The sequence below is a fragment of the Magnolia sinica genome, chromosome 6, assembly GCF_029962835.1.
Source record: "Magnolia sinica isolate HGM2019 chromosome 6, MsV1, whole genome shotgun sequence".
Classification (NCBI taxonomy): Eukaryota; Viridiplantae; Streptophyta; class Magnoliopsida; order Magnoliales; family Magnoliaceae; genus Magnolia; species Magnolia sinica.
Genome location: NC_080578.1, coordinates 791,148 through 814,670, shown reverse-complemented (window position 1 = coordinate 814,670; position 23,523 = coordinate 791,148). Strand labels below are relative to the sequence as shown.

Sequence of the window (23,523 nt, the reverse complement as noted above, 5' to 3'; positions counted from 1 at the left end):
TGCAATGCACTAGACCTGATATCGCATATGTTGCGAGTAAACTTAGTAGGTTTACTAGCAACCCCAGTACTAAATACTGGAATGCAATAAGTAGAGTCCTTGGCTACTTAAAAGCAACCAAAGACTTAAGACTATTTTATTCAGAATTTCCTGCCGTATTAGAAGGATTACCGATGCGAGCTGGATATCGAGTGCATGGGATAACAAGTCTACTACAGGGTGGGTATTCACCCTAGGAGGTACAGTTGTATCTTGGAGATCCAAGAAACAGATTTTGATAACGCATTCGACTATGGAGTCTGAATTTATAGCTCTGACTGCAACAGGCAAAGAGGCTGAGTGGCTAAGGGATCTTCTATTAGAAATTCTTTTTAAGCCTATATCGGCTGTGTCACTACATTGTGATAGTGAAGCCACATTAGCTAGAGCCTATAGCAGCACATATAATGGTAAGTCTAGACATATTAGTCTTCGACATGATTATGTCAGACAATTGATTCGAGATGGAATCATTGTTATTTCTTATATGAAATAAAGCAATAACTTGGCAGATCCTTTCACTAAACCTCTACCGAGAGAGATAGTAAAGGCTACATCTAGAGGGATGGGGTTGAAACTCTTCAATTAAAGTTCCACCAGTGATGGTAACCCAACCTAAAGTCAGAAAATCTCTAATTTTGGATTTAATGGGCAAGAACAAGTCACTGAAATGTGAAAAGTTTTCAGCACTAAATTATAAAACCTCATCCATAATAGATAAGTGCTAAGCGTTACGATAGAGGGTTGAGTCTTAGAACTCTTAATGAAATCTAGTCTATAAGGATAAGTATCTTATAGTAACGGAGACACTGGAAGGATTTCACCTATATGAACGTAGAGATGGTGCCGTCTCTCATAAGAGGTAGGAGTTTTCTCTTGAGATCGTTCACGAATTAGGATAAGCACATGACCATTAATTATGCTGAGCAAGATTGTTGGAACTCTAACAAACACATAGCGAATATGTGTGTAGTACTTCCAATTCTGTTATTTAGGAATAACTGGTTTAAAGCTGCGGCTGCCAGTTATTTCGACAGAGTTTTGAAGTACTTACACTAATGAAAAATTAAATCGAAAGATATCTTTCTTTATGCATATAAGCTGATTATTCTGGCAGTATTGTTTAACCGAGAAAATAATTTTATAAAATCAAGTGGGGGATTGTTGCAAAAAATATTGATTTTAATAAAATATATTCCAATAATAAAATAATATATAATATAAAAAGTTATTTTGAAAAACACTTTTCTGTGGGTTTTTGGGAATAGTCCCACATGGAAAAGAGAAGAGAAAAAACTGTGGTTTATATGAAGGATGTGGAGTATTATAATATTTACCTACCTAGTCCATGGACTATGGACCTTGCTTGTTCCAGTACGTAGCATCGGGCTCGGTCTCGATCTCGGTCTTGGGCACGAGCTCAGTGCGAGGGCGTGGGCATGTGAGGCAGTGTGGCTGTAGAGGCGTTAGTGGCGTACTTTACACTTCGCACGTTCGCATCGTGTCGCAGAGGGTCGCTCCTTCGCGATCTTAAGCGAATCGGAGCGAGACGTGTGCGAGTTGCGGTGTGACTAAGTAGCTATGGCGGGTGGCTGGTTAGCAGAGAGACTAAAGGACTGGGAGAGAAATCTCTCAGTATAAATAGAGGGACTGAAAAGAGCTATTGCAGCAGAAACTGTAACAGCTGAGCCATTAGTGCAGGGGTCAGCTGTAACTGCTGCATGGCTAGCCCAACAGCTAGAAAATGGCTAGCTGTTGTCTCACAACAGTCAGCATGCAGCAGCTTAATGGCCCATGCACAACAGTCAGAAAACGGCCATAAAACGGCTAGTTTACAACAGCCAGAAATGGCTTAATAGAATTTAAGTCTCTGGACTAAAACCCCATAGCCACCATAGCCTATAAAAGGAGGACCTGGATGGGTTTCCAAACCATCTCAACTCACTCCAGCTAACCCATACGAACTAAGACAGCCAGCCACTCTCCACTCATATATTCTAGTGTTTCCAGCAACGTAGCAAGGCTTAAACCTTAGCTTGAAGAACAGACCAGCGGTGTGGTCTAGGACGGTTCAACTGAACCAGTGGCTGAAGATTTGAACTGACCTGTGCAGAAGTCGAAACTATTTTTTCTCTTCTTTTCTTCTTCTCTTAGGATTTTTTCCTTTATACTGTAATACTACCAGAAAGTGTGTAATTGAGTTCCATTTGGTGGGCATTCATGTTTGCTGAACGCAGACCCACACCAGGCTCGTCATATCCTAGAAGCTATTTGCCTGTAACCTATCAACATACTCAATTCACTTGAGTAGGGGCAAATAACACTTTAAGGACAGCGTTCAAATGTGCTTCAACCTGTCCTGATTTCTGATTATTTTGCAATTTTCAGTTTCCACATTATAGAGAAATACATTAATCTATATAATTTCCAACAATATTTCTAGACCCTCGAGGCATATTTGCTCTCCTAGGATTCAAACTCTTCACCATTTACCCTGAAATTATATGATCATCAAATGACCGCTTGCTCTAAGAAACTGGAGCCCGTAAAGGATGGCTTATTAATGTATATCAATGAAGGTACTCTAACATCATAGCCATCGGGTGACAAGGTTACTGTGGGTGTCCAGGTATCCTTAATATTTCCAAAATCTACACACATCTTCCCTAGGACATTGTGCTATTAGATTGTAAATAGGGATTTTTCCATATCAACACCTCTGCCTTTCAAGCTATGGACTAAAAACCTACTATTTTTAAACTATTTACCTGCCCACCTATTTTATATAGGTCATGGGATCTGTGGAAAGATCAATTTTATCTCTAGTTGACTATAAATATTACTACTCGAGTACTCCTTATGGGGTTACTTTTGCCAAATGGCATTTGCATTAATTTTTGAAACATTTATTTCTTTGATGAGAACATATATCAATTGTTAAAATCATGACACTAAAATTATTATCAGATCTATTCGCTTTTTTGAGCCCATATGATCTATGTTTCAAATGCATACTAAAAAGGCCCAAGTGTTAGTGAATCTTTGGTGGGATATTTTTAATTTTTTTTTTTCATGAAATGATGACTTTTAGTGTTAGTTATATTAGGGTTAAGAATAAGTTATAATTTTTTTTAATTTTTATTTTAATTTATTATTTTTTTTTGAGTTTTTGAGAGCCTCCAAAAGAGAGTTAGGGTTTTGACTGTAAATTCTCTCCATCTATGTTATCTTCTCTAAATGGTAGATTAATCATTGGTTTGTGTCGTTTTCTCCTACAAGGATTTTTCATATAAAAATTGTGTGTTCTTTATCTTTGCTTGGATTTTTGTTCTCTTATTTCTTTCGTTCGATTAAGGTGCTTCTGCATGGCCGGATCTCTAACAAGTAGTATCAGAGTGAGGAAGGTTTGTTAGCTTGGATTTTAGATATGGAGTCAAGAGGATTGAATGTGAAGTTCGAGAAAAAAAATTCACAGGTAGAAGCAACTTTGAAATATGAAGATTGAAGATGAATTCCATCTTAATTTAGCAATGGGTGTAGTATGCACTCATTGTAAGAGTGCATCACCCAGAATCTGTGAAAAAAGAAGATTGGAATGAACTTGATCAAGTGACAATTAGTGCAATTTAATTGTGTTTGGCTGATCTGAAAACAGTGAAGCCAAAAGGTTTTTCTGTATTTGAGACAACCCAATGGGGTTGAATATATAGAGATTACAACCATCTATACAAGGAAAATAATAAACTCAGAATCATTTACCTATGGAAACAAACTATACAATGTATGCTAGTTATACAAGGTATGTGAGCTGTCTAACATCCCCCCTCAAACTAATGCTGGTCATCGACAAGTAATAGTTTGCCAACTAGAAAAGAGTGATGTGCAGAAGTGAGGGACTTGGTGAGAATGTCGGCAATCTGATCATGGGATGCAACATGTGGAAGAGAAATGAGCCCAAACTGAAATTTCTTGCGGATAAAGTGACAGTTAACTTCAATATACTTCGCCTGTTCATGAAAAATCGGGTTAGAGGCAATTTGAATGGTACTGAGATAATCGATATGGAGTGGAGTAGGATTCTGTAGAGGAATGCTCAAGTCTGAAAGAAGTCCACATAACCAGATGAACTCACTACACGCAGCGGATATCGCCCGATACTCGGCTTCTATGCTCGATTTGGAAACAGTGGCCTGCTTCTTACACTTCCAAGAGATGAGAGAAGTGTCGAGAAAAACATAGTAGCCAGTGGTAGATTTTTGTGTGAGAGTGCAACCGGCCCAATCAACATCAGAATAAGCACGAAGGTTCAGAGTAGCCGTAGAGGAGAAGAACATGGATCGATTTAGAGTTCCACGAAGGTACCGTAGGAAGCACAACACCGCAGTCATATGAAGAGTCCGAGGAGCAGAAACAAACTAACTGACGACTTGGACAGCGTAGGCAATATCAGGGTGAGTCATAGTTAAGTAAACTAGACTCCCAACCAAACGATGGTATAAGTCGGGTTGTGCAAGTAGATCACCATCGTCACGCGGTATAAGTCAGGCTGTGCAAGTAGATCACCATCGTCACGACTATAGTGAACATTAAGTTCTAAGGGAGTCTGAACTGTCTTTTGATACGTTAATTATGCCAAGGCGAGAAGATCCTTCGTATATTTACACTGGCTGACTAGGATCCCACGGTTGGAACGTGAAAATTCAAGTCCAAGAAAGTATGTTAGATGGCCGAGGTCTTTCATCTTGAAGGATGATTGCAGAACTTCCTTTAAAGCTGAAATGCCAGTAGCATCGCTACCAGTCAGGAGGAGGTCGTCAACATAAACCAGAATAATGACAATTCCGTGAGCAATGGTACGTAAAAATAAGGATGAGTCATGACCACTTTGAGTAAAGCCAGCACCCGTAACAATATTGTGAAAGTGTTGGAACCATGCTCGAGATGCCTGTTTGAGGCCATACAGGGTTTTCTTTAGGCGACATACCTTATTGTCAGGGATTAAAGAGCCAATAGGAAGTTTCAAATATACGTTTTCTTGGAGGTCTCCATGAAGAAAGACATTTTTGACATCCATTTGATGAGTGGCCATGAGCGGACAGAAGATATAGCTAAAAGAGTACGAACAGTTTTCATCTTAGCCACGGGAGCAAATGTCTCATCATAATCAATTCCGTATTCCTATTTGTATCCTTGAGCGACAAGTCGAGCCTTATATCGATCCAATGATCCATCAGACTTGAGCTTGAGAGAATAAATCCATTTGTTACCAATTAGCTGTTGGTCAGCGGGTCGAGTGACAATGTCCCAAGTATGATTATCATCCAATGCCGCAAGTTCTTCTGCCATAGCCTTCTTCTAACAATCATGAGTGGCTGCCTGAGAGTATGAAGTAGGAATAGAAACAATATCCAGAGTAGCATTCATGATAGACATAAAGCATATCAAGCGATCAGGCACTCGATGTTCACAAGCGGAACAACGTATCAAGGTAGGTTCAGGATTTGCAACAGGTATAGTAGGTTTGAGTTGAGTAATAGGTGGTAGATCTATACGTGGTCGACGTGAGTAAACTTGCAACGGATGAAGGAGAGTACTTGAGGCAAATGGAATTTCAGGAAAGCTGGTTAAACCAGGAGAGTTTGGAGTGTCCGGAGGAGGAAGAGATTAATGAAGGTAATGTGTTCAAGAAAAATAACATGTCGTAAAACTCGAACACGACGAGAAATAGGATCATAAAATCGAAAACCGTTCTGAGTTTTCCAAATCCCAAGTACATACATTTAACCAATTTTGGAGATAGCTTGTCATGTTCACGTGAAGCCAGGTGAACATAGCAGATACAACCAAAAACACGAAATGTGGAATATGCAGGATGTAAGCCGGTGAGAACAAAGTAGGGAGATTTACTGCTCAGAACTTTGGTTGGCATTCAGTTAATCAAGTAGACTGAATGTAACATTACTTCCACCCAGAAAGAACGAGGAACACTCATAGCTATCATCAGGGTGTTGGCAATTTCAACAATATGACAATTTTTTCGTTCAGCTACACCGTTCTATTATGGAGTATCAGAACAGATGGTCTGATGAATAATCCCATGACCTTGAAGAAATGCACAAAAATCGGTTGAGAGATATTCCTCCCTTGAGTCAGAGCGGAGAGTTTGAACTGGAACCTGAAATTGAGTCTCCACCATAGAGTGAAATAACTTGAATTTTTCAAAAACCTGTGACTTCGATTGCAGAAAGTAAAGTGTAATGTGTGAAATCATCAATGAATATAACATAATATCGTAGCCTAGAGAGAGACATAATTGGTGATGGACCCCATACATTCGTATGCACAAGTTCAAATATAGAAGATGATTTTGTAGTACTTAGAGAAAAGAGAATACACTTACTTTTTTAAAGACAATAGAAAGAACAAGAATAATCCAAATCATTTTTATTAAGAGAAATATTCCATAACATGTCAGAAGAACTTAACTGAAGTAACCGATCGGAATGTCGATGACCTAGGCGAAAGTGCCACAGTTTCCACAATTTATGTGCCGAATAAATATCTAATGAAAATGGAGAAAAGAAACAACGAGCCGGAGTGACATATGGATCAAAGTGCAGCACATACAGACGACCATGCCGCCTACCCATCCTAAGTACCTTCCCCGTTGCCAGATCCTGCACAAAACAACAATTGAGAAGAAATATGAGTAAGCAGTTATCGGATGTGAGTTGACCAACTGAAATTAAATTGAAGAAGATGTTAAGGACATGAAACACATCACGAAGGGTGAACTGGCGATGAGCAGAAGGAGAGAAGTTAATGATCCAATAGACTGAATAAGTAGTCTAGTGTCATCTACAGTAGAAATAGCATAATTGCCGGTGTAGGGAGGAATGTCACGAAGATGGGATACAGCACCGGTCATATGATTGGAAGCACCCGAATCGAAAAATTATGTAGAAGATGGGGATATACCTGACATACCGATCGCAGAAAGGGCCTGAACGATTTGCTGGAGCATCGTAAGAGTCAACGGAAATGAAAGACCTTCAGTAGAATTAGTAGATGCAGAATCACTAACAGATGGCTCAGAAGAAATAGTGGCAGTAGTAGCAGAAAGAGCATGGCCACAACCACGATTACGACTACGACCACCACGTCCACAGCCGAAAGAAGATGCATAGGCACGTATACGGCAGTCCTGAATACCATGACCAGTCCGTCGATAATAAGTGCATCATTCTTTGCATTGAGCGACAACATGACCCACCTTATTGCAGCCGTGACAAGTCAAAGGAGTGGAACCACGTGTTGGTGTAGTGGTGGACACAGCAAGCACCATATCAGATGATCTCGGAGTTAAGGAAGGAAGAGAGAGAACTTTCAGTCATTGTTCCTTAGCCAATAAATCATTAATAACCGAATTCAATGAAGGAGTAGGACTACGGTTTAAGAGAGCAGCCCGACAATACTCAAATTCCAGACGTAGCTTCATAAGAAACTGTTGAACTTGCGCACTCTCGCGCATAGTTTGAAATATCTTAAAGTCATGAAGAAATTTTGGATCCATCATAGTCATCTCAGTCCAAATTGTGACAATTTTGGAGTAAAATGATTGAATACTGTCATCACCCTGAGTAAGGTTAACGAGATCATATTCCAGGCGGTATAACCGGGCTGTATTACTCTGTTGATAAATTGTCTGGAGATGCTTCCACATTACCTTAGCAGTGCGATGGGGTGTGAAACCAACAACAATGGACCGATCGACCGAATCGCGAATCCAGATAATAATCTGTCCATTATTCATTTTTCAATCAACTAATTGGTTGACATATATGGAAGTGGGGATAATAACAGATTCATCAATTAGTCCCCACAAACCACGACCCTTGAGGAAGTTTTAAAAATGGATGGCCCATAAAGAATAGTTGGTACCATCAAAACTACAACATGGGACCGTTGTACATGATGAGTCTTTGTCCATTGATCTGAAGTAATGTAAACCATGCGAAGAGTCGCAGTAAAAGGACGTTTTGGATGTACCTTGCAACAGAAGGAGCACAACAGGCAGCAGATGGAGATACCCAAGGGATTGCAGTTTCTGAATCTGGATCTAGATCTGGCGTAATAGAAACATGACTGAGATTAGAGGGGCGTGTGGAAGGGCTAAGGGAGCAGCAAGAGCAGTCAGACGACGCAGTAGGGGCGAGCGGACGAATAGCAAGGATTAGTCGGACACAGCAGTAGAGGTGGCTGGACGCAGCAGGAATGGCCGGACTGGCTGTGTGACGCTGCAGGGGCGGTCAGATCTGGCAGGAGGTGGTGCCGGTGATGAGGGGGTGGCCGGATTTGGATCAGTGGGGCTCTGATACCATGAAAATAGTAAAGCCAAAAGGTTTTTCTGTATTTGATACAACCCAATGGGGTTGAATATATAGAGATTACAACCATCTATACAAAGAAAATAATAAACTCAGAATCCTCTACCTATGGAAACAAACTATACAAGGTATACTAGTTATACAAGGTATCTGAGCTGTCTAACATGATGAAGTCATTTACAATGTCATATATGAGATGACTATTGTAAGTTTATGGGCAAAGTGTAAAAGTATTTATATGACGAAATATCTCACCAATTGTCTATTTCTAAAGATACAGTTTTATACTCTAAAAATGATAGAAGCGTCGGATTTATCTAAACGTATTAACATATTAAATAAATAAATTTGCAAGTTTAAAAATATTGAGATGAAGATCAGAGAGAAAGACTGATTGCTTACTTATTTTACTATTAAATTGGTAGGCAATTTTTGAACAGTTGGACTACTCAACCAATCTTATTTTGATGTTTTAGATGTATGCAATTTCCAAGCACCTGGATATCGAGCATCATATATTGCCAGGATGTCCTTAAACTCCCTTTAGAAAAGGACGCAAGCGTGGATACTCTGGCAGAGTGTTATCGATGATGCACAGCCACTGAGAAGTCACTTGGATATTGAGTATTCACCGTGCAAATAATTTTCCAAATCAAGGAGATGGACATAGCTTGTGTGGTGACCCTTTCACCACCGACCTCCCAATGGAAGAACTATGTGGGGCCACTCTGATGTACGTGTTTTATAGAAAACCCAAAATTTTATATATATATATATATATATATATATATATATATATATATATATATATATATATATATATCTCTCTCTCTCTCTCTCTCTCTCTCTCTCTCTCGAAAGCCTAAGAGGGCTAGACAAGAAACAGTGGTGATAATGATGTCTACGGTTGAAACCTTCTCAAGGGTGATACAGAGCGATTGATAAGGTCAATGAAAGAAAAAACAAAAATATCATCTCCATCCAAAACTTCCATGGCCCTCAAAAGCACACGTTCATTTCCCATTGTTTCCGTGGTGTGGTCTCCTTAAGCTCTGGATATGTTTCAGTTTTTAGTTCATGGCCTAAAATGAACTGGAAAAATGGATGGACAATGTGGATAAAATACATACATCATGGTGGACCCCACCGAGCCTTGCCACCATGGAGGTCGTGGTGGCAGGGTTACTACGACACTGTTGTGAGCAAGTGTCGGATGTAACGGGTGCTGGGTCCTGGGAAGTCGATTTCCAAAGGGAAAAGGCGGCCAAGGGGGAAGTGGGGTTGGCAAGCTTTTATATACCGTTTAGTAATGTGAAAGGGGAGGATGGGATTGTTGTGCCAATTTCCTTGCCTGAGTAATGGGGAGATGTGTAGGCCAGATTGAAAGCATAATCAGAGAGTTTTAAGGAGAATTCCATGCTCAATAAAACCTCCAAAATCACTAAATCACCACTTTGAGAATGCAAAATAACCATCTCTTGAAAACCCGAATGAACCAAAAAACATGCTGATCCAAAACTCAAGTAGGCCATACCATAGGAAACAATTACGATAAAACAGACACCATTATCTGATGTGCCTCATCAAGATGAAAGAACTATCCCAATAAGCCACACTAGGCTAGCATGGCGTCCATCCAGTCCATTTATCTGATGATACCTGAGTCCTTATGCTCCGGTGGTAGACTCACAAGAGTTTCAACATGAGGTCATGGGTTCAAGTACCCAATGTGTCATGGGTTTGAGTACTCACTGTGGTGCGAGTGCGTGTGTTAATAATTTTTTATTATTTTTTTTAAACTAAACTAAACTAAACTAAAAACAAAAAGAAGATAGATGATACTATGTCAATTTTAAGAGTTGAATTTCTCTTGATCATGTACAGCAAAAGCCATGCATTTGCATCTTCTGTCACCAAAAAAAAAAAAAAAAAAAACGAAGAAGAAGAAAACCTTTAATTCTCTCCGGCCCAAGGTAATGATTTTGTGGTTGAGGCCATGTAGGCAGCCTATAGGCCATCAGTTCTCCTCGTAAGGGATAGGGGTGCATCCCTGGTCAATAGGATAAGGTCTGGACATCGTATGGATCTTATTTAAAGATGAGCAACATTATATTTATAAAGTTAGGTCATGCATGAACGAGGGACACTCTAGTCGTTTTCAGGAAAACATTTTTTTTTTTTTTAATTTAAAAAAAAGAAGAAGAACATAAGTGTACCTTGCACTGGGTCCCGCCAGGGTTCACAAACAGAGAGCCATGTGGGTTAAATTTCCATGACATCCACCATAAGATATTCTTACTACCTTATGTTAACCCAAAAAATCACAGTAATCCAAAATTAAAGTAGGACACGTTATAGGAAACATCAAGGATGGATCGCCACAGTTAGTAGCTGGCGGTGGTGTCTATGTGCTGTCCAATCCATTCATTGGGATGAAAGAACAACTCCAAAATCAGTGTTTGAAAGCTCAAGTGGAGTGCATTTCATGCACATTTTAAGTCATTCCCCAAAATTAGAGAAAGTAACCCCAATAGGTACCTAATTAATGCGAGTTATGTAAGCCTTGGTAACAACCTTTTTTTAAAAAAAAAAAACACCAACCCTTTTGAAAACTGACATAAAAATGGGTGGACTCGGAGCGAGTCACTGGTCCATGTGGCCTGTTGGTCTTCTATTCATCTAAGACTTATCTCTATTGGATTGGAATCCTAGCCATAATCAATGACGCTCACAGAATTGTAATTCCAGTAGTAATTCTGTCATTTGTTATAGAAGATTCATTTGAACTCTACTCAAATTAAGTTCATATGTATTTTTAAAAAGAAAAAAAAAATTTGAGTAATATTGTATATTATCATTATTTAGGTTATTTGAGTAAATTAAGCTTAAAAATAGGATTCTTAGGCGGTTTTGAGATTATTTTAGCATTTTGTCCTTGTTGATGGATATCGACTTACTGTGGGTCACAGATCTGGTTGTAGGACCAAATCGATTGTTGGACAGGGATCTCACAGTGGAAGAAAATCTCCACTGAAGAAAATGTAGGATGAACGGATATGGATGATGATATCATTAGGGTTCAACAGACCTCTTTGCAAGAATAGAATCATTATATGTGAGGTGTCTGCATTGTAACCTGTCATTCAGTCCCATTTTTCCAATCCACGTGTTCAATGAACCTCTTTCCTTTCGGATAAGAAAATTATCACATGCAGCCTCATCTTTTCGGCCAGCAAAGGTACTCGTCTAGGAGAAACGTGCTCAAAGTCCTCACCATCAAAACCATTTCTCACCACTTAAATTGGATTCTTATAGGCTGGGCCTATGGGCTATGGCGCGATGATGCATGGCAAGTTAGCATGCAACTTGTTGCAAGTGTTGTTGGAAAAATGTGTTGGAAATATCAAAAATAAAAATAAAAAAAAGATATTTATATTCGTTTCACGTAAAATATTCATTGTCCTTGATTCACCCATGTTGAGATGTGGAGCCACATCTGGGGGCCGTACGACCGGTCGTGGCCACTACTTAACCGGTCGTGCAGCCCACATGACCAGTCGTGGACTGGCTCGACTCAAATTCAAGCAAGCATAAATTTTGAGTTCTAAGGTGCTCGCGACTGGTTGTTGGCCATGCTCGACCGGTCGAGGGTCCGCTTGACTGGTCGTGCAGCCTGCACGACCAGTCGAGGTTACGCAGATTCGTTTCCGGATTTGATGCGGACTGCGGATTTTTGAGTCGGATTTCGCAAGGGTGCGAAAGGAAAGTTGCCTAAACTATATATAGGTGTCCCTAGGGCTTTTCTAGGTGTATAAGAAATAATTTTAAGGTGTGGGCAAAGGATTTTCTATGTACTTCCAAAGGAGGGGTTAATATATTGCCTTGTAATCTTCATTTTTCTTCATAGTAGAAGTTTACATCCATGGTTTTTTACCCTCATTGAGGTTTTTTCACATATATCTTGTTTTGTGGTTTGTTTAGAATGCTTTAATTTTTTTCTAGTTTATATTTCTTCTTGTTTATCATTTTGTGGGTGAGACTTGAGATTGGATCTGGGTTCACTGCGTTGTTAGCGTGCTGCGCAACAACAGGTATCAGAGCTATTGGTTTAGTTATATTAGGGAGCGATGACAGAAGAAGGGAATACTAGAATTGAGAAATTTGATGGTTCAAACTTTGCCTTCTAGAAGATATAGATGGAGGATTATCTGTATCAGAAGGACCTCTATATTCCTTTAAGAGGAAAAGAGAAGAAACCAGAGAAGATGACAGATGATGAATGATTTTTATTGGATCGGAAGGCTTTAGGAACGATCCGATTCTCCTTGTCTAAGAGCGTCACCTTTAATATATCCAAGATAAAAACCACAAAAGAATTAATGGAAGCCCTGGCCACTATGTATGAAAATCCCTCAGCGTCCAATAAGGTTCATCTTATGAAACTGTTATTTAACATGAAGATGTCAGATGGTGGGAGTGTGGCTGAACATCTAAACGAGTTCAATACAGTCATGAGCCAGTTGGAATCCGTTGGCATTATTTTTGAGGATGAGGTTAGGGCGTTACTGATCTTGTCCAGTCTGCCAGACAGTTGGAATGGTTTGGCGGTTACTGTGAGTAATCCCTCAGGGTCGACAAAGCTAAAATTTGATGATGTGGCCGGTTAATCAGCGAAGAATCTAGAAGAAAGGCATCAGGAGTTTTAAGGGATTTAGGGAATGTTCTAAACATTGAAGGAAGAGGAAGATCGCTGAACAAAAGAGGCAATAAACACGGGTGTTCTAAGTCGAGGAAGAAGTTCAAGGGACCGAAAGATAAAGACGGGTGTTGGCATTGAGGCAAGAAGGGGCATATAAAACGTGATTGCAGGGTGCTCAAGAAACAAGAAGAAAGCTCTCAAGGTGGGAAGGATTCAGTGAATCTATTTAAGGAGAATGACACAGAGGCGTTGATCTTGTCTCTTGATGCGAGGAATGAGTCTTGGGTTATATACTCGGGTGCTTCGTTTCATGCCACTTCATGTAAGGAAGTTATGCGTAATTATGTATCAGGTGACTTCGGGAGAGTCTACCTGGGTGATGATGAGTTGTGCAGTATTGTTGGAAAGGGAGATGTTCATGTAAATCAGAAAGACGGAACGACTTTGAAATTGAAGGATGTTAGACATGTACCGAGTTTGAAATGTAACTTGATTTCAGTGAGGCAGTTGGCAGATACCGGTTATATGACGACATTTATCAGTGATTCCTGGAAGATCACAAAAGGTGCCTTGATGATATCTCGAGGTAAGAAGGAAGGTACTTTGTACGTGACTTCAGAATTGTATAGTTCACTTGCGGTCGCATCAACTAGAGTGAATGGACAGTTATAGCATCAGAGGTTGGAACATATGAGTGAGAAAGGGATGAAAGTGCTATTGTCAAAAGAGAAGTTACCAGGGCTGAAGTCTATTAACTTTAAATTCTACAAGGACTATGTGTATGACAAGCAGAAGATGGTAAGCTTCAAGAAGATGGGACGTGCTCCAAAGATGCATCTATTGGAGCTTGTACACACTGATGTGTGGGGACCAGCACGGGTATTATCTCTTGGTGGCTCATGTTATTTTGTTTCATTTATTGATGATCTAGTAGAAAACTGTAGGTCTATTTCTTAAAACATAAAGCTGATGTATTTGATGTATTTAAGAAGCAGAAAGTTATGATAGAAAACGAAATAGGCAAAACAGTAAAATGTCTCAAATCTGATGATGAAGGAGAGTACTGTGATAAGAGATTTGAGGAGTATTGTGCAGCAAATAGAATCAAACATCAGAAAACGATTCTAAGGATACTGCAACAGAATGGTGTGGTTGAGCGCATTAACAGGACCATCCTTGAGCACGCCAGGAGCATGAGGTTACATGCAGAGTTGCCCAAGTCATTTTGCGTAGTGGCTGTGAATATTGCCGCATATCTCATCAATAGAAGTCCATCAGCACCATAGGATGGTGGGCTACCAGAAGAAACGTGGACTGAGAAAGAAGTGAACCTTGCACATATCAGAGTGTTCAGTTGCACTTCATATGTTCACATTGATGTAGAGCACATAAACAAGCTGGATGCGAAGTCCAAGAGGTGCATGTTTATACGATACGGGCAGCATGATTTTGGCTACAGGTTTTGAGATGCACAAAACAAGAAAATCATCAGAAGCAAGGATGTAGTCTTTAATGAAAAAGTGATGCATAAGGACAGTATGTAGGAAAATAAGGCCGAGAAAAAGAAATTCATAAAGATGGAAGAGTTACCAGACATGAGTGTTACAGCGCCACAAGATGATCATGCATAAGATCATTATGAGGCAGAGCCGCATACACCAGTTGTGACGAGGTCTACTCGGGAGAGAAGACCCACGGTTCGATACTCACCCTCCTTACATTATCTACTAATGACAGATAATTGTGAACCAGAGTATTTTGAAGAGGCATTACAGTCGGATACACAGGTTAAGTGGAAGCAGGCCATGGATGATGAGATGGACTCTCTTGAGTCTAATCTAACATGGGATCTAGTCAATCTACCCAAGGGTAAGAAAGCTCTTCATAACAAGTGGGTTTACAGACTGAAGGAGGAGCATGATAGTTCGAAACGGTACAAGGCTAGATTGGTTGTAAAAGAGTTTCAACAAAAGGCAGGTATCGATTTCACTGAAATATTTTCACTTGTGGTGAAAATGTCTACGATTCACATGGTCTTGAGTATAGTGGCTACAGAGAACTTATATCTAGATCAGCTAGATGCTAAGACAGTTTTTCTTCATAGGGACCTTGAAGAAGAGATATATATGTATCAACTGACAGGATACGTGGCACCAGGAAAGGAGAACAAGGTGTGTAGACTGAAAAAGAAACTATATGGCCTGAAGCAGGCCCTGAGGCAGTGGTACAAGAAGTTTGACAGTTTCATGTTGGGAAACGGTTTTAGGAGATGTCATGCAAACCACTATTGTTATTTGAAAAAGTTTGATACATCGTACATCATCCTTCTTCTGTACATTAATAATATGCTTGTGGCCGGTTCAAGCATGAAGGACATCTCAGATATCAAAAGACAACTATCTAGAGAATTTGCCATGAAGGATTTAGGAGCTACAAAATAAATCCTAGGCATGAGGATAAAGCGTGACAGGAAAAACAAGAAATTAGTTTTATCACAGGCAGAGTACATAGCCAAGGTACTTAATCGATTCAATATGGAAAGTGCTAAGCCGGTTAGCATTCAATTAGGCAACCACTTTAAGCTATCTAAGGAGCAAGGTGCAAAGACGCAGGAGGAATAAGACTACATGGCTAAAGTCTCATACGCGTCAGCTATTGGGAGTCTCATGTATGCTATGGTGAGCATGAGACCAGACATTGCTCAAGCAGTGGGAGTTGTTGGCAAGTTCATGAACAACCCCGGGAAGGAACATTGGGAAGCTGTAAAGTAGATTCTTAGATACTTGGTAGGTACTAAGGATGTAGGGTTATGCTATGGTGGATCGGAAATCAAGCTACAAGGCTACGTGGATTCAGATTTGACAGAAGATATCGACAGCAGAAGAAGCACTACAGGTTATGTTTTTTCTCTATATAGTGTTGCAGTCAATTGAGTCTCTCAGTTACAGAAGATAGTATCTATCAGTACAACATAAGCAGAATATGTTGCTGCTACAGAAGCGTGCAAGGAGATGGTGTGGATGCAAGGTTTCATGGAAGAGTTAGGTAAGAAGCAAGAAGATTGCAAGTTGTACAGTGATAGTAAGAATATAATACACTTGGCTAAGAATTGAGCCTTTCATTCAAGGACCAATTATATTGCCATCAGATATCACTTCATACATTCGTTACTAGAAGATAGATCGATTGCTCTGAAGAAGATTTATACAAGTGAGAATCCTGTGGATATGCTGACCAAGGCGGTTACACAGGAGAAGTTGAAGCTCTGTTCAGTTTTGATTAGTCTTCAGGCTTGAAGACGGGGTGGTGGTGTACTCCGGATGTAAAAAATGAAAGTTTATAGCAATGTGTTTCCAAGTGGGAGATTGTTGAGATGTGGAGCCACATCTGGGGGCCGCCCGACCAGTCGTGGCCCCTACTCAACCAGTCGTGCAGCCCACACGACTAGTCATGAACTGGCTCGACTCAAAGTCCAGCGAGCATCAATTTTGGGTTCCAAAGTGCTCGACCGGTCGTGGCCCATGCTTGACTGGTCGAGGGATCCGCTCAACCGGTTGTGCAGCCTGCACGACCAGTCGAGGTTACGCAGATTCGTTTCCAGATTTGATGCGAACTACGAATTTTTTAGTCGGCTTTCACAAGGGTGCGAAAGGGAAGTTGCCTAAACTATATATAGGTGTCCCTAGGGCTATTCTAGATGTATGAGAAATAATTCTAAGGTGTGGGCAAATGGTTTTCTATGTACTTCCAAAGGAGAGGTTAGTATATTGCCTTATAATCTTCATTTTTCTTCATAGTGGAAGTTTGCATCCGTGATTTTTTACCCTTGTTGGAGTTTTTCCACATATATCTTGTCTTGTGGTTTGTTTGGAATGCTTTGATGCTTTTTTCTAGTTTATATTTATTCTTATTTATCATTTTGTGGGTGAGACTTGAGATTAGATCTCGGTTCACTGCATTGTTGGCGTGCTGCGCAACAACCCCCTTATCAGTTACTGATGGGTTACAGACGAATTGCTTCCAAGATAAGACAAGCCTGTCTAGATCCTACATGCAACAATCATAAAAGGTCCACTTAAAAATAATTCAACGCAGCAGATCTTCTGGCAGTCTTAAACAGAGGACGTGTTTATAGTATTCTATGATGGAGTTATTATAATCTGGATGATCTAATGGATGAGAAGAGATGTGTTGGAGTTGATTGGAATTTGGACCAAAATATTCCAGTTTATATAAGCACCAAGGAGTGGACCGTTGCTAGGTGGCTATCAATGGTTCAAAACGTTTGAAAAACGTTTCTGACATTTCGTCGGATCCAAAAGATCTGATTGTTGAATCATCATAGCATGTCCGCTTTCGGACTGTTGTGGCTTTCAAGGTTGCTAGTTGTTTTAAAAAACGGTTGACCGTTTCATATTAATAATTCAACCGTTCTTAGTTGCCTATAAAATCCCAGCTCACTTCACACCCATCGCACCACGATCGAATCGTCTCGCGTGAAGTACAAAGTAAACCAACTAGCACTACTACAGTCCGACTGCCTATGCCATCGCCTGTGCCGAAGTGCATACACAACTCGAGCATCTAAATCTCCAAAGCTTCAAGTAAGAATATTACACACCTTCACATATAAATCATGATTTTCCTCTTCCGACATGGGACAAAAGCACACACATCACTTTTTAATTTGAAATTTTCAAAAAGCATTTTGGCGATAAAATGAAAATTCCAAAATTTTTAAATATTTTCATTTTTTTCAAAACCACAAATTTCAACTAGTGTCTGGCTCTTTAAAAGGAAGAGGAGAAACAACTCATGTTGCTATTAGACAGCAGCGTCACCATTTGAGAGCGAGGCGCAGCTATAGTCTTGATTTCTCATGCATAGTAATATTTCACATGCACATTAGTGCATAAAACCAAGTAACGTTTTCTTATATTATAAATATAAATTTCACATTTTCTCAACAAAGTAGAGAATCATAATTTCTTCCTACATTGCAACAATAAATTCGTATTTTTCCAACGGAATAAAGAGTTATAATTCCACATTGGGAAAAAAACAGTTCGGGATCCAGATCACAAATAACCCATTAGACTAACAAGTCATTCGGCAACCCCTTTTGAATGTGTTTGGGGTTAAATTGATTCCCGGTCGTTTGGCAGGATGGATAAGAGGGTATTCTGAATCCAGGGATTTCAAATCTCTACTTTTTGAGAGTTTTGCAATCCCACCCTTTTCCTTGGATTACCAATCCTCTCTTCTTCTTTTTCTCATTTGTTAAGGCAGCCTCGTCACATGTGTAACATATGTCTCTAAGCTACTGATCTATTATACATGTGGCCCATTGGTCATATAAATCAACGGTTAAGTTGGTCAGTCGTTTAAATAAATAAATAAATAAAAGTTGGCTAGTTGCTCAGTAGTGATGTTATGCTCATGACCCATCCCAAGGCTTAGAATTTCATCATTTTTTTGTCAAAATATAAATTTCAATGGGCTTATCACAATTATTGTGTCAAACATCACATATATATACTAATTAAGGATATTTAAGTTAATTTAGTCATTAAATTGAAACTCTCACGAAAATACTAAATAATTTAAGTGCATAGCCGCTTTTGAATTATAGGGGACTCCAAATCCATGATGCTAAACACAACCCGAGAATTCTGAATCCAAGATATTTCAATCCGGGTATACCAAATCCATGGTGCCAAATGAAGCGTAAATTGAATATTTGCATTTGGCCCCAGGCGCCATGTATTTTAGATAAACGGCCTTGGAAGTATTTGAAATACACAGTTTTGCTGTTTTAAATTCTCGCCTTGGATTCCCTTTTAGCTCTATGTTTTTTTAAAAGACCGGAGAGTCACACATTTAACAAAAGCATTTCTAGGATACTAATCGAATGTATATGTGACACGATAATAATACCCTATATTGGTTGCAACACTAACATTTTAACAAAGACATCTCTAGGATACTATTACAATATATACGTGGCACACTAATAATATCATATATTGGTTACAACACTAAAATCATATCAATAGAATGATCTGAACTGTTCAAACGTTGGCTACCTAAATGAACAGTTAAAAACATGGATGAGTCGTTCATTTGTTTGTAGCTCATGCAAGGCTTGGAATTTCATCATTTTTTGCTGAAGTAAATATTTCAATAGGCTTATTACAATGATTCTATCAAATATTAGATATGTACACTAATTTGCATTTACTGAATTAAATTTAGATTCTCATAAATATACTAAAAATTTCCAATGCATTCCATCCATTGGCATCCAAACACAATGTTTGAATTCCAGCAAATTCCAATTGCCAAACATAACTGAGGATTTACAATCACCTTAACTCTGATGTAACCGTGATTTGGATTCAAATGCATTCAAAATACAAGCTCCCAACCGAGCCATAAAGTGAGCTTACTGCAATGATACTGTATTAGAGCAACCTGGCTTCCGCGGGCGTGGTCATCATACATTAGAGCTGACTGGTTTCCGCAGGTGCAGTTACCTGGTGTGTTTCAATTTTCAGGATTTCCACAGACTTTCAACTGGACTCTTCAAAGTGCGGCAGTGACTAGCTTGATTACACACCCAAAGGCATGTCAAAGACAATTGCTAAAGAACACATTTTTGTGCTGCATCCAAAGATATCCTGCAATCAAATCTTTTTGTTTGACAGACCGCTCTGCTTCTAACCAACAGCTTGCTCAGGCCAGTGTTAAAAATGAAAGTTGAACCAATGCTGTGTCACTAATTGCTTCTGTTTTCTCACCCCAAATTAATATTTCATCTCCATGAAACATGCCAGGAAGAAACCTCTACAGAAGTCAATTTCCGCCTCAAAAATTGTTCAGTAATCATGTAACCTTTATATCAAAACATGCTTCAGCCACTTTTCCCTGCAGACCTATCATGAAAGCTTTATATTGGAACAAAGCAATGGAATCATCAAACCCCACTAAAGCCACATATTGCCTTCGGGAAAAAAAAAAAAAAAAAACTTATAAGTTCAACTCAAGGCACCACTACCGGTCCAACAATTTTTATTTTTTATTTTTTTTGAAGCAATAATTATAATTTTATTGAAAATGGCCAAAGCCAAAGCCAAAAAAAAAAAAAAAAAAAGAACATATAAAGACTCCTAACAATCCTAAACAACAGAAAACTGATCAATAACTAATACATTAGAAGCTTACACCCATTCCATTACATTCAATTTCACCCTGTTAAAAACTTCTGAGATGCAACCCCTTCGATTTCTGAAACAAAGACTATTTCTCTCCATCCAAATACTCCATAACTCTGCTAATAAACACAGATGCCAAATCCACTTCCCGACTTTACCCTTACTCCCTCCATGCAAAGCTAAGAAAAATTGACCTATCGATCTTGGAACAACCCATGCAACTCTAGATAAACTGAAGAAACCAATCCAAATCTTTATTGCAAAAGGACGATGAATAAAGAGATGGTCAAACGATTCCTTCCAGGTCCAACATTTTGTGCATGATGCATTTACAGAATTATGAAGAAGGTTAATCAAGCCGAAACATGGAGGAATAGAGATGCATGCTCTCACTGTGACAACTATATGCTCCAATCACCCTTTATTATGGCATAAAAAGAAATCCCAGCATACCAAGCCTACCCTTATGGCACACCAAGAAATCCCAGCATACAACTACAATTTGCCTCCTCTCCTGGTGCAATAAATAAATTGAAAAGAGAACAAGCCTAACATGTATTTAATACAGAAAATGTCTTGCAGCTGAAGAACTTGTGAATAAAAAGGAAACAATGCTTGGTTTACACCTTCAAAGATGGTCCAAAGTTTCTCTACCAGTTGCAATGCCCAAAGCTCATTATGTTGGGGCACCATGCTATCTGTGGTCAGGCCAAGGATCAGCCCAGCTTCCACCTTCACCAATACTCTTATAGAAAGACAGAAGCAAGTTTGCTATTCATCAAACTTCACTGGCATCACAGATGATGTAACAAAATGATGCAATTCAAGATCTTAATCCTAATCCTAGAAAACTCTAACAGATATTTTAAGTAAAACACCACAAAGGGAATGAGAAACAAGGGACCAAAAAAAAAAAAAAAAAGCATGGGGAGAAATGAACTATAAGATATTTGATCTCGTACCATCAATTTGTGCAATATCAGCAGGTAAAGCTTAGTACACTCGCAACAATTCCACAGTGGTGTTAATAGGATGGCTGTCCACACCTTTACATCCATTTCCATCCCTTTCTTGAAGAACATACTCAAAAAATAAAAATAAAAACCCACGTTTTTACCATGTTTTTGTCTAGTATGTAATGATTACTACCCCAATTCACCCAAAAAGTTTTCCAAACCTTCGAACTTTTTTGGCCGGCAGAGAAAAAGTTTCCAGTAAAGTTTGAAACTACTATAGCCCAACCTCCATACATTAACCAATAGTATAGTTCATTAATTAACAAAGCACCATACCTTAACCAATCTTAACACCAGGAATAGACCAAATCCGTTAGAGCCACCGGGGCACTCCAACAAAAGAGCCACCATGATCCCATGCTATCTCAAGTTGAGATAAATAAATTAATAAACTTTGATACTCTAGTGGAGGCATGGCTCTTAATGTTGGTATTAGCAGGCGAATCAGCCCAACAAAAAAATTGATACGATATGGTGTCGCATATTGATATTGGCCCGTATTGGTTAAAAAAATATAATAATAATAATAATAATAATAATAATAATATATTAGAAAAATGGGAAATTTGAGATTATATAAGAATCTATCATTTTTGTGTTTTAATCATGTATTCAATGGTGTGTATCGGAGCATTCTTTGGTAAGAATGTTCTCCCACAAGTTGACCTAATGTAAATTGTGGTGTTGATTTTTCGGTAGAAATTATTGATATATGCCAGAAATTGGGTCGTGGTTGTCATGTTATATAGGTCGTGGTTGTCATATTATATGAGTTGCAGTTGTCCTGTTATATGGTTCGCAGTTGTCTTGTTATATAAGTTGCAATTATCCTATTATATGGGTCGTGGATATCATGTTATATTGGTCGTGGTTATCATGTTATATGGGTAGCCGACAATGTGGATGAATCGGATCAGCCCATTGTGGGCCTTAAGCTATGATACTAATGGTTTGGTAGAAAATGAAGTGAACACATTGCAAACTACGAACTATACAACATGACAACTACGACTCATATAACATGGCAATTACGACCGATGCAAACCATGACCCAAATGCGCCCACATTGATGTATGTGAATAATCCATGCCGCCCGTCCATTTTGTTGTGTCATTTTAAGGGTGGAGTCAACTATTAACCACGACCCTTTGTGAATGAAAACCACGATCGATTGTGCATGTGAACCACGACCTTTTAAATGGATCATGACTGTTATGTAGCAAGGGTCATGGTTGTCATGGGTCGTAGTTGTCATGTTATATGGGTCGTGGTTGTCATGGGTCGTAGTTTTCAAGTTATATGGGTCATGGTTGTCATGGGTCGTAGTTTTCAAGTTATATGAGTCATGGTTGTCATTGGCCGTGGTCATGAAGTTATATGGGTCGTGGTTGTCATATTATATGGGTTTTGGTTGTCATGGGTCGTAGTTGTAAGTTATATGGGCCGTGGTCGTAGGCTTTCAATTTCACTACTTTCTATAGTGTGGTCCACATGAGCCTTTGATATGCCTCATTTTTGGGTTCATCCCTTAAATGATCTTTCAAAATGAATGGATGGCATGGATAAAATATATACATCATAGTAGGCCTAATAAGACCATTCATCTTTACATATAGAAGGGCCTCGTAAGTTATTAAAAATAACCTGACTTATTAAAATAACCTTCCTGAGGTCTCGGGAGTTTGGACTCCTCTAGGTAACTTGACTTCCCGAGGTACACCACCCAGTCGGCTTCCCTGTCCCGATGGAAATGGATTGGCTACTCCCCCGCCACCCGCCAATGACTGGTGGTCGATGCTTTGTGGGCTCCCCCATGATGTACGTGTTTCATCCATGCCGTCCATCTATTTTTCCTGATAATTTTATAGTATAAGACCAAAAATGAGGTATATCCCAATATCAACTGGACCACATTATAAGAAACAGTGTTGAATAAGCATGGACCATTAAAAACCTTTTGGGGCCGTAAAAGTTTTGGATCAAGCTGATCTTTGGTTTTTCCCTTCATCTGGTCCTTTATGACCTAATCAACAGATTGGATGTCAAATAAACAGTACAGTGGGCCTTAGGAGGATTTTAATGGTGGATATCCAATCACCATTGTTTTCTTGTGGTGTGGTTCAGTTGGGATTTATATCCCTCTTATTTTTAGTATAAAACTCTAAAAT

General features: G+C 39.2%; 1 long non-coding RNA gene across 1 annotated transcript; it reads right to left on the bottom strand.

Moving 5' to 3' along the window:
• Positions 1–20,272: 20,272 nt before the first annotated feature.
• Positions 20,273–21,855, bottom strand: LOC131247863 (uncharacterized). Its single transcript, XR_009172072.1, has 2 exons — positions 20,802–21,855; positions 20,273–20,758 (listed from the first exon to the last, which is right to left on the bottom strand). It is a non-coding gene; the product is annotated as an uncharacterized LOC131247863 (long non-coding RNA).
• Positions 21,856–23,523: the final 1,668 nt, after the last annotated feature.